The sequence below is a fragment of the Budorcas taxicolor genome, chromosome 16 (genome assembly GCF_023091745.1).
Source record: "Budorcas taxicolor isolate Tak-1 chromosome 16, Takin1.1, whole genome shotgun sequence".
Classification (NCBI taxonomy): domain Eukaryota; kingdom Metazoa; phylum Chordata; class Mammalia; order Artiodactyla; family Bovidae; genus Budorcas; species Budorcas taxicolor.
Window position 1 is genome coordinate 67257051 of NC_068925.1, and position 13102 is coordinate 67270152.

Below are 13102 nucleotides of genomic sequence, written 5' to 3' on the forward strand. Positions count from 1 at the left end.
GACTTTGGCATTACTGACATTTTGGATTAACTCTTTCTTTTGGGGATTGCCCTGTGCCGTGCAGGATGTTTAGCAACATAGGGATGTTGCCACTTTCTACCCACCAAATACTAGCCACCCACTTCTTCCTCCCCAGTTGTGACAACCAAAAATAACTCCAGATGTTACCAAATGTCTCCTGAGGGGCAAAATAATTCCTGATGGAGAACCACCATCTAATATAATATGCGTTTTACCTATTTATTTGTTTATTGTTCCTCTCCTCCCCACTACTAGAATAAAACCTCCATGAGAACAGGAAGTTTTGTCTCTATCATTCACTGCTATAATGCAACCACCCAGAACTGAGCCTAGTGCATAGTAGGTGTTCAACAAATAGTTAATGAGTGAGTGAATAAATGAAATGGACTCCTCCTTTTTCCCTCTGAGCTCATTAAGCTCCAGTCACACAGGCCTTTTAACTTTCTCTTATACATCCTGAGCTCATTCTCACCTTTCTGCCTTTTTCTTTTAGAGCCTGTTCTGGAAGGCTCTATTCACAGGTCATCACATGGTGGATCTCAGCTTGTTACTCAGGTCTCTACTTAAATATCAAAGAGGTCTTCCTTCCTGATCACACTATCCAGTATGAGACCCCCTCCACCACCCTCTTCCCACCTCCACCGCTTGCCAGAGTTACTATCATTTACTCTGATTTCATTGCTTCATTACATACATCTCTGACATGAGCTTATTTGTTCACATGGTGAATTTCTGTCTTTCCTCCTTAAATGAATGTTGTCTGAGCACTCAACCTTATATTCAGTATGTTTATTTATCATGGTATCCCCATAGTCTAGAACAGTTCCAAGCACATCGTCTATGTACTGATTGAACAAATAAGTCTACCTCCTGCTAGTCGATTTCAGAGTGGAAGAGATTTCAGTGGTTAGGAATGAAAGGTTATATCTGTCAGGGTTCAGTTGCGAAGAAGAGGATCCACTTTAGCTAGCTTAAGCTGAAAGGGGTTAATTACAGCTTTAATTCTGTGGCTCACAGAATCACTGAGAAGGCTGAAGAAATAGCCTCCATGTTGAGCTTTCACGGACAACCATGGAAGCCACACAATGACTGTCCTTACTGAAGGAGAGACTGCTCTTCAATCAGGAAATCTCTAGCTGAACGGAAGCTGAGGTGCCAGCCACTGGCTCTGAGACCAGACCACTGCTGTCAGTATCAGAGAGCTAGCACTGCCCCCAGAAAAACCAGATACCACCCCTCCAGGCTTTCCAGCAGAAAGAGCAAAACATTGACGCTTGCCCACCAGCAAACTTGATCTTCCAGCTCTCATGGCTGTACTTCTGATTAATGTTTATTAATTCAAATAAAACCCTGGCTTCTAGGAGGTCTGGGAGCTGTGGCTTTTAGTGTTCCAGTGTCTGCAGCTCAGGAAGGCCCATTGGAAAGAGATTAGAATGACTGTGGAAGACCAATTTACCATATGCAGCTATGGTAATAAGGATGGAGAAATAGGTGACTAAAAAAAAATTTTCAGCTTCATATCTGAAAGGCAAAATGGTCACCCTAAATACAAGTGAAATAGTCAAGAGTCTCTTATACAGAGTACCGATGAGTAGCGTTCATACAATTTCAGGAAATGATTACGTTTTCTCAAAGATACAGCAACATGTGATGAATAGCATTTCAGACAAACCAAGCTCAGTAAAGCCATGATCTGAGCTCCCCTGCAGAGTGGAACTGTTTATGCCTATAGCTCTACAAGAAAAGTGTGAGATCCATCCGGCTGAGCACTGTTTTTCATAACTGGTCATGGACATTTTATTTTCAACTTAGCACAGTGGTCAAACTCAAATCTGTGGAAAGACTCATTAAAAGGATAGAATTTCAGATTTTTGCTGGCTAAGAAAGAAATTCATTACTAGATTTCATTTAACAATAAAAATGAAATCTAGTAATGAATCTATTTTTATAAAATCTAGTAATGAATCTATTTTTATAAAATATACTGTCAGCATTTACATCAGATCACATAGTGCAGTATATGTATATATATAACTTAATTCACTTTTTTGTAAAGATAAAATCCAGTCTTTCTATTCTTAACCTTACATTTGCATGCTTTTAAATATTTAATTGTTGCAATTATACATGCTGTTGGTTTCTCTGTTTAACACACTAAAAATCAAACTATAGAATATGTATGAAATGATAATTGGGGAGCCTCTGCTCAACTATATAGACAAACTTAAACACAATTTAAAAATGTAATTTTAAGAATAATAGTATTTTATCAAATTTAGGAAACATGAAACTGGCTGCAACTTTTAAATTCTTCCTTTTAAGTGCTTCATGCTTAAAATAGCTTAAAGGATTTCTTCCATTCTTTCTCTCCAATATCCCTTTCAAAGGACTTTTTAAATAGCTGCTCTTTATTGCGAACCTTCTGTGTGCTAGGCCTGGAACATTCTCTCTTTTAATCCTCATAGCTTCCCTACAGGGCATAGAAATTTCTGCTGCACCAATGTGGACACTGAGGCTCAGAGAAATTGCTTGGGAGAGGCAAAGCTGGGATTGGAAATTGAGATTTGACCTCACATCCTCTTCACTTCAAAACTTACTCTTTCTCCGGCAACATTCACTTATTCAGTCATTCATGTATTCAATTAGTGCTACTCAAGGGCTCACTGTGGACTAGACATGTACTGGTTTCTGAAATTAAAATAATGAGTTCAAAAAAGAGCATCATCCCTGCCTGTATGGAGCTAAGAATCTCTGCTCCATCCGGTTGGTAGCTAATTTGTTATTTATAGATGATAATTAACTTCCTGAAATACAGACAAGAATGTAAAGTTTGCCGTTTTTTTTTTAAATGTAAGAGATGGCATTTTATAAATATTCCCATGTGAAACAATATTAAAACGGATTACCAGCCCTAGGTTATATGTGTTTGCTTAGAGCCTTGATGACTTCAAGATTAATGAAGCACAAAAATTAATTAGAGAAGCTGAAACTCAAGAAATCCCTGGTGAGGAAAATAAGGGTTATCTGATTTTTACATGAGGCAGAAGCAATGACAGAAATTGAGCTCCTGTCAGGAAGGACCAAGCACATAAGACAAGTTTAATAATGTTTCCTAGTAGTCTGAGCACCTTGGCCATCACTGCCAAATTCTCGAGTCAAGATACTACTAATGTCACCAGCCGTCAACCAAAATATAAATGACAGAATCTGTTGTGTGTGTCAGGACTTCAGTGCCTGGAGGGGCCAGTAGCTTGTGTACCACATGTGGAGGGCCAGATCTATTAACAGGTAGGAATATTCTTCACTTCCACACACAAAAATATGTTTTCTCCTGTTGGTAGACCTTTCATTTTTTGCTCCTTCTGATTGAGATGTAGACACAGGAAGCATTTCATTTTCCACTTTACCATAGGAAAAACAACAGCCTGAGGGTTTTGATGAAGGTCTGGTGTTCACCTCACTCTGGGGGAATAGTTTGGAGTGGCAGGGCAGTGGAGCCCTAGAAATAACATATCTTGTGTGTAGGGGCAGTAGTCATTCAGCTCCTGCTGATGGTTGCCACGAAGGAGAATCTGGTGCCAGATATTTCATTTTTTAAAGAGAAGCCAGAAATCTGGATTTTTCTGTGAAATCACCTGACATTTATATCTTGGCAATTAATTTAAAATTAAGAAAAGAAAAAGAACAAAAAACTCTTTCACCAACATTTTTGATAGAATGATCAGTCATCTTGGTTGGTCCAGGACCAAGGTGTTCTTTCATTGCTAAAACAGAGAGTCCCAGACAAGCTGGGATGGTTGGCCCTTCCAGAATGTGGAGGATAAAGAAGATATCTCTATAAGCCACAGAAAGACTGTAGATGGTCAGTTTGTGGCCTCTGATGATTAGGACAATTGACTGGAATCCTAATTCACACTGTCATATTTTCAAAGGAGGGAGAAGATATTTGATGAACAGAGAATGGCTCTGTACATCCAGTACATCCAGTTATCACTTCTACTCTCCCCACAGTCCACATTTGATGGCCATAGCCAGATTAGAAACTACCTTAGTATACTGATTGCAGTGCTTTAGTGTTCTTTTTTTTCCAACTGTCTATCTTTGTTCAACCAAGGAACACATTTAGAAAGTGGGAGATCCAGAGGGTGAAGGAAGAGGCTGACATCTCTGAAAGGCCACAACTAATTAAAGGAAATGTTGATAGGTTACTGGGAAGTATCTTGAGCCAGACTATTTTTATTCTACCTAAGTTTTATAACTAAATATAAAGGTTAATTTTCACAAGTTTTTCTTAAATTAAAAAAAATTATAGAATATTATCATAGGAAAGCACCTTTAACACCATGTAGTCCAGAACTTCCAAAGTTGGGGAAATTGAGGCCCAGCATCCCATAGCTAAGTTAGTGGTGAAAGTGAAATTGAAGTCACTCAGTCGTGTCCGACTCTTAGCGATCCCATGGACTGCAGCCTACCAGGCTCCTCCATCCATGGGATTTTCCAGGCAAGACTACTGGAATGGGTTGCCATTGCCTTCTCCAGGGGATCTTCCCAAACCAGGAATCGAACCCAGGTCTCCTGCACTGCAGGCAGACGCTTTACCGTCTGAGCCACCAGGGAAGCCCAAGTTAGTGGTAGAATGGTTCAACCTGCATCTGTTTGAAATGGTGTTGTTGCTATTTAGTTGCTAAGTCGTGTCTGATTCTTTGCAACTCCATGGGCTGCAATCCATCAAGCTCCTCTGTTCGTGGGATTTCCCAGGCAAGAATACTGAAGTGGGTTGCCATTTCCTTCTCCGGAGGATATTCCTGACCGAGGGATCAAACCCGAGTCTCCTGCATTGGCAGGCACATTCTTTACCACTGAGCCACCTAGGAAGCTCTTGGAATGGTGTAGATGAGTGTCAGTGACATGATAAGGGAGGGCAACATGGCTCCTGTAAGATCCAGTTCTAGCAATTAAGAAAGTTTCATGGTACAAAAAAACCCAGTAAAATCTAAAACAACAGAAGTTATTTCAAACTCTGTGTTTTGTTCACAAAATTGAAAAACAATGAATCCCTAAATGCTCATATTGTTGAAACTCAATGCAAATTGCCTTCAGTGAAGGACAGTGAAATGGAAAAAGGCAAATCCACTATCAAGAAGATTACTGTATTGTATCTGGGCCATTTCATGTGCAAGGTACAGATTTCAAACTAAAAACCTATGATTTGCAAAACATAGACAAGGAAGTTTGAAAGAAGTCTTTCTAACCATCGTTATCTACTTGCATTGTTTAGTTTCATTCCGTTCGAAATACGTCACTTCTTCACAAAAGAATTCTCTTTGAAGTCAGAGAATGAACTCTGCAGTGAGAATATGCCCCCAGGCCCACATGAGCAAGTGAAAAACAAGGCTGATCTTTATCTTACTACTTTGGCATGATGCACCAGCCAAAGAACTTACTGGTCATATTTACAGTCACAAGAAGGTATCATTTGGGTCCAAAGAACCACAGATTCCTTGTCTGAATAATTAGAATTTTCCTTGCTACCATCTGGGACAATACAAAATACATAGTTTATCTTTGACACCTGTTTATGCTAATTCCTGGGACTCTCAACAGAGTAAAATAGAGCCAATGGTCCAGTAACTTGAATATCACACCAAAAGACCACAAAGGCCAACTCTAAGAAGCTCCTCGAGCTTGGAAAAAAAGCTCACACTGTCTTTATTGTGGGTAGATTGGATATAGCTGTAGGCTACTTAAACATAAGCTTGGTGAATAGAGTGAGAATGGTCAGTGTAAGAGGCCAACACTTAATGAGTTTATGGTTACGGACTAGACCCACAGCTGCCCCGGCACTTGCCATACCCCTCCTGATTGGATCCAGAAATGCAGTAAGACGGGAGAAGTATTTTAATTCTTTTTTTTATTATTGCAATATTTTAAAATTTACCTATTTATTTTTGGCTGCACTGGGTCTTCATTGCTACGCATGGGCTTTCTCTAGTTTCAGTGAGTGGAGGCTCCTCTCTAGTTGTACGCAGGCTTCTGTTCCAGAGCATGGGCTGTATGGTATGAGGGCTTCAGTAGTTGTGGCTCTTTGGCTTATTTGCCCCTTGGCATGTGGTATCTTCCTGGACCAGAAATTGAACCTAAGTTCCCCTGCATTGACAGGCAGATTCTTAACCACTGGACCACCAGGGAAGTCCTCAGTCAGTCAGTCAGTTGTTCAGTTGCTCAGTCGTGTCCAATTCTTTGTGACCCCGTGGAATGCCTTGGGAAGGCATGCCAGGCCTCTCTGTCCATCACCAATTCCCGGAGTTTACTCAAACTCATGTCCATCAAGTACGTGATGCCATCCAACTATCTCATCCTCTGTCGTCCCCTTCTCCTCCTGCCTTCAATCTTTCCCAGCATCAGGGTCTTTTCCAATGAGTCAGTTCTTCGCATCAGGTGACCAAAGTATTGGAGTTTCAGCTTCAGCATCTGTCCTTCCAATGAATATTCAGGACTGATTTCTTTTAGGATGGACTGGTTGGATCTCCTTGCAGTCCAAGGGAAGTCCTGGGGTATGTTAATTCTTGATAACTATTTGGGGGTTGATTATATAGGGACAGGAAGCAACAAAACAATTATGAAATATTGTTTTGGTGATCAGGCCAGATTCCCTTCCAGGACAAATTTCTAAGAGGGTAATTTGGGCTTTCTCTTTCAGAGGCAAGTCCTAGGAGTGTTACTGCTGGGTGTGTGTGTGTGTGTGTGTGTGTGTGTGTGTGTGTGTGTATGGTTAAGCTTAAATATTTGTCATACATAATTTCTGAGGGTCAGAAATCTGGAAGTGGCTTAGCTGGATGGTTTTGGCTTAGGTTCTCTCATGTGGTTGCAGTTGCAGTGTCTTCCAGGGCAGCAGTTATCTGAAGGCTTGGCTGGGGCTCAAGGGTTTACCTCTAAGATGGTGTATCACTGGCTCAAGGTAGATCATTCACACGGCAATTGGCTGGAGGCCTCAGTTCCTTACCTTTTGCCTTCAACCTGTCAGTGGGCCTTCTTGAGTGATCTAACAAGATAGCTTCCTTCAAAGTAAGTGATCTAAGAGAGAAGATAGGACTGTCATTAATATGGCTTTTGGAAATGGATTTTTGAGTTTACATGATCTTGGTAGTACTAAGTTACTTCATTTCTTCATGCCTTAAAACCACAATAGTTGAAGGTAGTGTGGATTTCACAGGAGTGACTAAGTTGCTTTAACATGGGGAGCAGATGAATCCATGTTGAAAGATGTGGAAGGTGGAAGACAGCTCTGGCACTGAGACCCAGAGAAGTCTTTTATTTATATATATATTTATTTATATTTTGGCTGCCTTGGGTCTTTGGTGCATCTTGTGGGCTTTCTCTTGCTATGCAGCATGGGCTCTGGAGGATGAGGGCTCAGTAGTTGTGGCCCGGGCTCTCTAGTTGCCCTATAGCACATGGGATCTTAGTTCCCTAATCAGGGATGGAACCTGCGGTGTTCCCTGCACTGACAGAAGGATTCTTAACCACTGGATCACCAAGGAAATTCCCCAAGAAGTCTTTTAAATAAATGACTCCTATATTGCTGAAAGCAGTGGTAAATTATCCTTTTTTAATATTTGGAATAGACGGATTTGAGCACATGGTTAGCCCAAACCTTCCATTTCAAAGATGGTAGTTGAAGGCATGAGAAGGATAATTTTACATAAATATTTCAGAGCATTTGTATTTGAGTCATTTTCTTTAATTAACCTTTGTTTATGGTAGAATGGAACTTCCCTGGTGGCTCGGCAGTGAAGGATCTCCTTGCAATGCAGGAGCCACAGGAGACGTGGGTTCGATCCCTGGGTCAGGAAGATCTTCTGGAGGGGAGCATGGCAATCCACTCTAGTATTCTTGCCTGGAGAATCCCATGGACAGAAGAGTCTGGTGGGCTACCGTTCATAGGGTTGCAAAGAGTCGGATATGACTGAAGCAACTTAGCATGCACACACTTGGGTAGAATATTTTGTAGAGTATAGAAAAGCCATCTCTGGACTTTCTGAGTTCATTGTGAACAAAGACAAAGTAGTGGCTAGCAATGAGGAAACCAGAACTACCATTCTTAGCAACCTTGATTCATGTGAATCTGAATGTAAACAGAGCTCAAGATTTTAAACCCAATTCTCCCACGCATGAGTGGGACAGTGGGTTGTTGAAAAATTGTAAAGCTTCTTCTGAGTCTTAAAGGTTTTTGAAAAAGTAATGGAACACCTTAACTGGCTTAATGTTGTTAGCAAGACCTATTTCTTCTTTTGCCAAATGAGGCTGATGATAGCAACCTTGTAGGATTATGGTGATTAGAAATAACCTAAACTGAGTGAGTGCTCAGTAAATGGTAGCTGATTTTATAATTATTACAATCATATTTTTTCTTCAAGGCATTAAGCTTATAACCAATAGGCTTGGAGAACCGAGGAGAACCTTTATCCCTTTGGTTCTCAAAACTATATCAGGGTATCTGATAAGTGATGGGGGGAGAAGGGGAGAATGCCTCAGTCAACTGCAGCCATGTGGCATAGTGCTTGCCCCAAGGCCACTTGTAGAATTACCTGGTTGTTTGTTAAAAATACAGATTCTTGGATCTTGCCACAGGTCTACGTCAGTATATCTGGGGTTGAAACCATGTAATGTGTTTTTTTTTTTTTTAACCAAGCCACCAAAATGATTCATGTGCCCACTATGATTTGAGAACCACAGGAAAACATGTTTTGAAACTCTTGTGGGGCTCACAGAAGGCAAAACCACTGAATTGATCTCAACCAGAAGTTTCCAACTTTTACAAAATTATGTACCCCCATCAATAAAACCTTTTGTATAATGATATCCTAATGTTTGTATGCTCATACTTACACCTTAATTCATAAATTTTTACATATACCACTATGCTAAATATCCTATACATTATAAGGCAACATAGACATTTAAAAAAAGATGATATAAAAACTTTCTGTATACATTTTAATATTTTCTTTTCATATCCTAGTGGATCATATGGTATAACCCCTGGGATTCATACTGCCTAACCTGGAGACCGCTGGTTAAAGCAAAGTGGTCCTTATGCTTGTGTTTATTCAATCACTTATTTAAGCAAATATTTACAATGTTCTTTCCAAATGTGAAGCCTGCTGTAAACTCCAAGGGCTCACGGCGAGTGAGTGGCTTCTTCTGTCGTATGGAAGTGCTAATAACATGACAACCTCATCGCGTATAAACACTTTATTTCTAGGGTCTGTGGGTGGGAGCGTTCAGTTCATCTCCTTCAGGCAGTAGAGTGGTGCTGCATCTAGTCACAAATATATAATTTAACAGACTATTTGGGAATAGGGGGAAGAGTTTTGCCAAGAGAACGCACTGTCATAGCAAACACCCTCTTCCAACAACACAAGAGAAGACTCTACACATGGACATCACCAGATGGTCAACACTGAAATCAGATTGATTATATTCTTTGCAGCCAAAGATGGAGAAGCTCTATACAGTCAGCAAAAACAAGACTGGGAGCTGACTGTGGCTCAGATCATGAACTCCTTATTGCTAAATTCAGACTTAAATTGAAGAAAGTGGGGAAAACCACTAGACCATTCAGGTATGACCTAAATCAAATCCCTTATGATTATACAGTGGAAGTGAGAAATAGATTTAAGGGACTAGATCTGATAGAGTGCCTGATGAACTATGGACAGAGGTTCGTGACATTGCATAGGAGACAGGGATCAAGACCATCCCCATGGAAAAGAAATGCAAAAAAGCAAAATGGCTGTCTGGGAAGGCCTTACAAAGAGCTGTGAAAAGAAGAGAAGTGAAAAGCAAAGGAGAAAAGGAAAGATATACCCATTTGAATGCAGAGTTCCAAAGAATAGCAAGAAGAGATAAGAAAGCCTTCCTCGGTGATCAATGCAAAGAAATAGAGGAAAACAACAGAATGGGAAAGACTAGAGAGCTCTTCAAGAAAATTAGAGATACCAAGGGAACATTTCATGCAAAGATGGGCTCGATAAAGGACAGAAATGGTATAGACCTAACAGAAGCAGAAGATATTAAGAAGAGGTGGCAAGAATACACAGAACTGTACAAAAAAGAGCTTCATGATCCAGATAATCACAGTGGTGTGATCACTCACCCAGAGCCAGACATCCTGGAATGTGAAGTCAAGTGGGCCTTACAAAGTATCACTACGAACAAAGCTGGTGGAGGTGATGGAATTCCAGTTGAGCTGTTTCAAATCCTGAAAGATGATGTGGCAAAAGTGCTGCACTCAATATGCCAGCAAATTTGGAAAACTCAGCAGTGGCCACAGGACTTGAAAAGGACTGTATACTTGCCACCTCTTCTTACTATCTTCTGCTTCTGTTAGGCCCATATCATTTCTGTTCTTTATTGTGCTCATCTTTGCATGAAATGTTCCCTTGGTATCTCTAATTTTCTTGAAGAGATCTCTAATGTTTCCCATTCTGTTGTTTTCCTCTATTTCTTTACATTGATCGCTGAGGAAGGCTTTTTTATCTCTCCTTGCTATTCTTTGGAACTCGGCATTCAGATGCTTATTCAGATTCAGATGCTGCATTCAGATTCAGGTTTCATTCCAATCCCAAAGAAAGGCAATGCCAAAGAATGTTCAAACTACCGCACAATTGCACTCATCTCACACACTAGTAAAGTAATGCTCAAAATTCTCCAAGCCAGGCTTTAGAAGTACATGAACTGTGAACTTCCAGATGTTCAAGCTGGTTTTAGAAAAGGCAGAGGAACCAGAGATCAAATTGCCAACATCTGCTGGATCATCGAAAAAGCAAGAGAGTTCCAGAAAAACATCTATTTCTGCTTTATTGACTATGCCAAAGCCTTTGACTGTGTGGACCACAAAAAACTGTGGAAAATTCTGAAAGAGATGGGAATCCCAGACCACCTGACCTGCCTCTTGAGAAACCTATGTGCAGGTCAGGAAACAACAGTTAGAACTGGACATGGAGCAACAGACTGGTTCCAAATAGGAACAGGAGTACGTCAAGGTACATGTATACAAGGAGGAGTATGTGTATATTGTCACCCTGCTTATTTAACTTGTATGCAGAGTACATCATCAGAAACGTTGGACTGGAAGAAGCACAAGCTGGAATCAAGATTGCTGGGAGAAATATCAATAACCTCAGATATGCAGATGACACCACCCTTATGGCAGAAAGTGAAGAGGAAATAAAAAGCCTCTTGATGAAGGTGAAAGAGGAGAGTAAAAAGTTGGCTTAAAGCTCAACATTTAGAAAGTGAAGATCATGGCGTCCGGTCCCATCACTTCACGGGGAAACAGTGGAAATAGTGTCAGACTTTATTTGGGGGGGCTCCAAAATCACTGCAGATGGTGATTGCAGCCATGAAATTAAAAGATGCTTACTCCTCGGAAGGAAAGTTATGACCAACCTAGATAACATATTGAAAAGCAGAGATATTACTTTGCCAACAAAGGTCGGTCTAGTCAAGGCTATGGTTTTTCCAGTGGTCATGTATGGATGTGAGAATTGGACTGTGAAGAAAGCTAAGTGCTGAAGAATTAATTGATGCTCTTAAACTGTGGTATTGGAGAAGACTCTTGAGAGTCCCTTGGACTGCAAGGAGATCCAACCAGTCCATTCTAAAGAAGATCAGTCCTGGGTGTTCATTGGAAGGACTGATGCTGAAGCTGAAAATCCAATACTTTGGCCACCTCATGCGAAGAGTTAACTCACTGGAAAAGACCCTGATGCTGGGAGGGATTGCGGGCAGGAGAAGGGGATGACAGAGGATGAGGTGGCTGGTTGGCATCACCGCCTCGATGGACATGGGTTTGAGTGAACTCTGGGAGCTGTTGATGGACAGGGAGGCCTGGAGTGCTGCAATTCATGGGGTTGCAGAGTCGGACACGACTGAGCAACTGAACTAACTAACAGGATGGTCAAGGTGAGCCACAAGTGAAGTGGGTAGAGCCCTCCCTGAATTAAACAGAGCCTCATCTTTGGAGATGTTGTGTGACACTGTGGATACAACGCTGCATTTGGTTCTGGAAGTCCTGTATGTCTGCACTTCATTCCTTACAGGCTGCATGGCCTTCTGTAAATTACTTACCAGTTGAGCTTCTGTTTGATCTTTGGTAAAATAAGGATAATAGCATCTTTTCTGCTTACTTAACACAATTGCTATCACAACCAAACTCGCCTCATCTTTGATAATAATCCTATTGAATGCCAGGTTTGATCAATCAGCTGTCAGTCACTGTTTTACTGAGTGCCTGATGGGTATTCCAAAGCACCACCAAGTAATTAGAATTTCACTTTCCTGATTTTACTAGAACAAGCAAGTTCTTATTCTCTTGAATTTAATAACTAACTCACCTTCCATCTCTCACCCTTCTGCTCCCACAGAAGTTAAGAGAAGTGACTTCAAAGCTTGGCTTTGCTACTTTGACATCTCATTTCCTTCAATATAGTTTTCTTGGGGTTCCCTAGTGGCTCAGATGGTAAAGAGTCTGCCTGCAATGCGGGAGACCCAGGTTCAATCCCTGGGTTGGTAAGATACCCTGGAGAAGGAAATGGCAACCCACTCTACTATTCTTGCTTGGGAAATGCCATGGACAGAAGAGCCTGGTGGGTTATAGTCCATGGGGTCCCAAAGAGCCAGACACAACTGTAAAATGAGGATAATGATATTTACCCCCTAAATTATTGTGAGGGTTAAGTGAGATAATTTATGTAAAATGTTTGGCACAATTGGAGCATAGTAAAAATTGAATAAATGATTGTTACTTAAATGGCAAATATGATGAGGTATTCTTTTAACATTTTGGTAAATGCAGACTACAACCTGATACATGGTTCAGAAATGGATTTTACATGGTGATTCTGAAAGAAAAAAGTGATTTGCCCTTATATTTTGTGTATGATTAACCTTCTTAACTGGTTATTGAGGATGAAGCTAAGAGATAGATTTCTTTTAAGATTCAGTTGGAGAATGAATAATGACTAGCTTGTCAGAATGGAAATTTTTACTGTTTTAGACTGGCCTGGATTTAAGA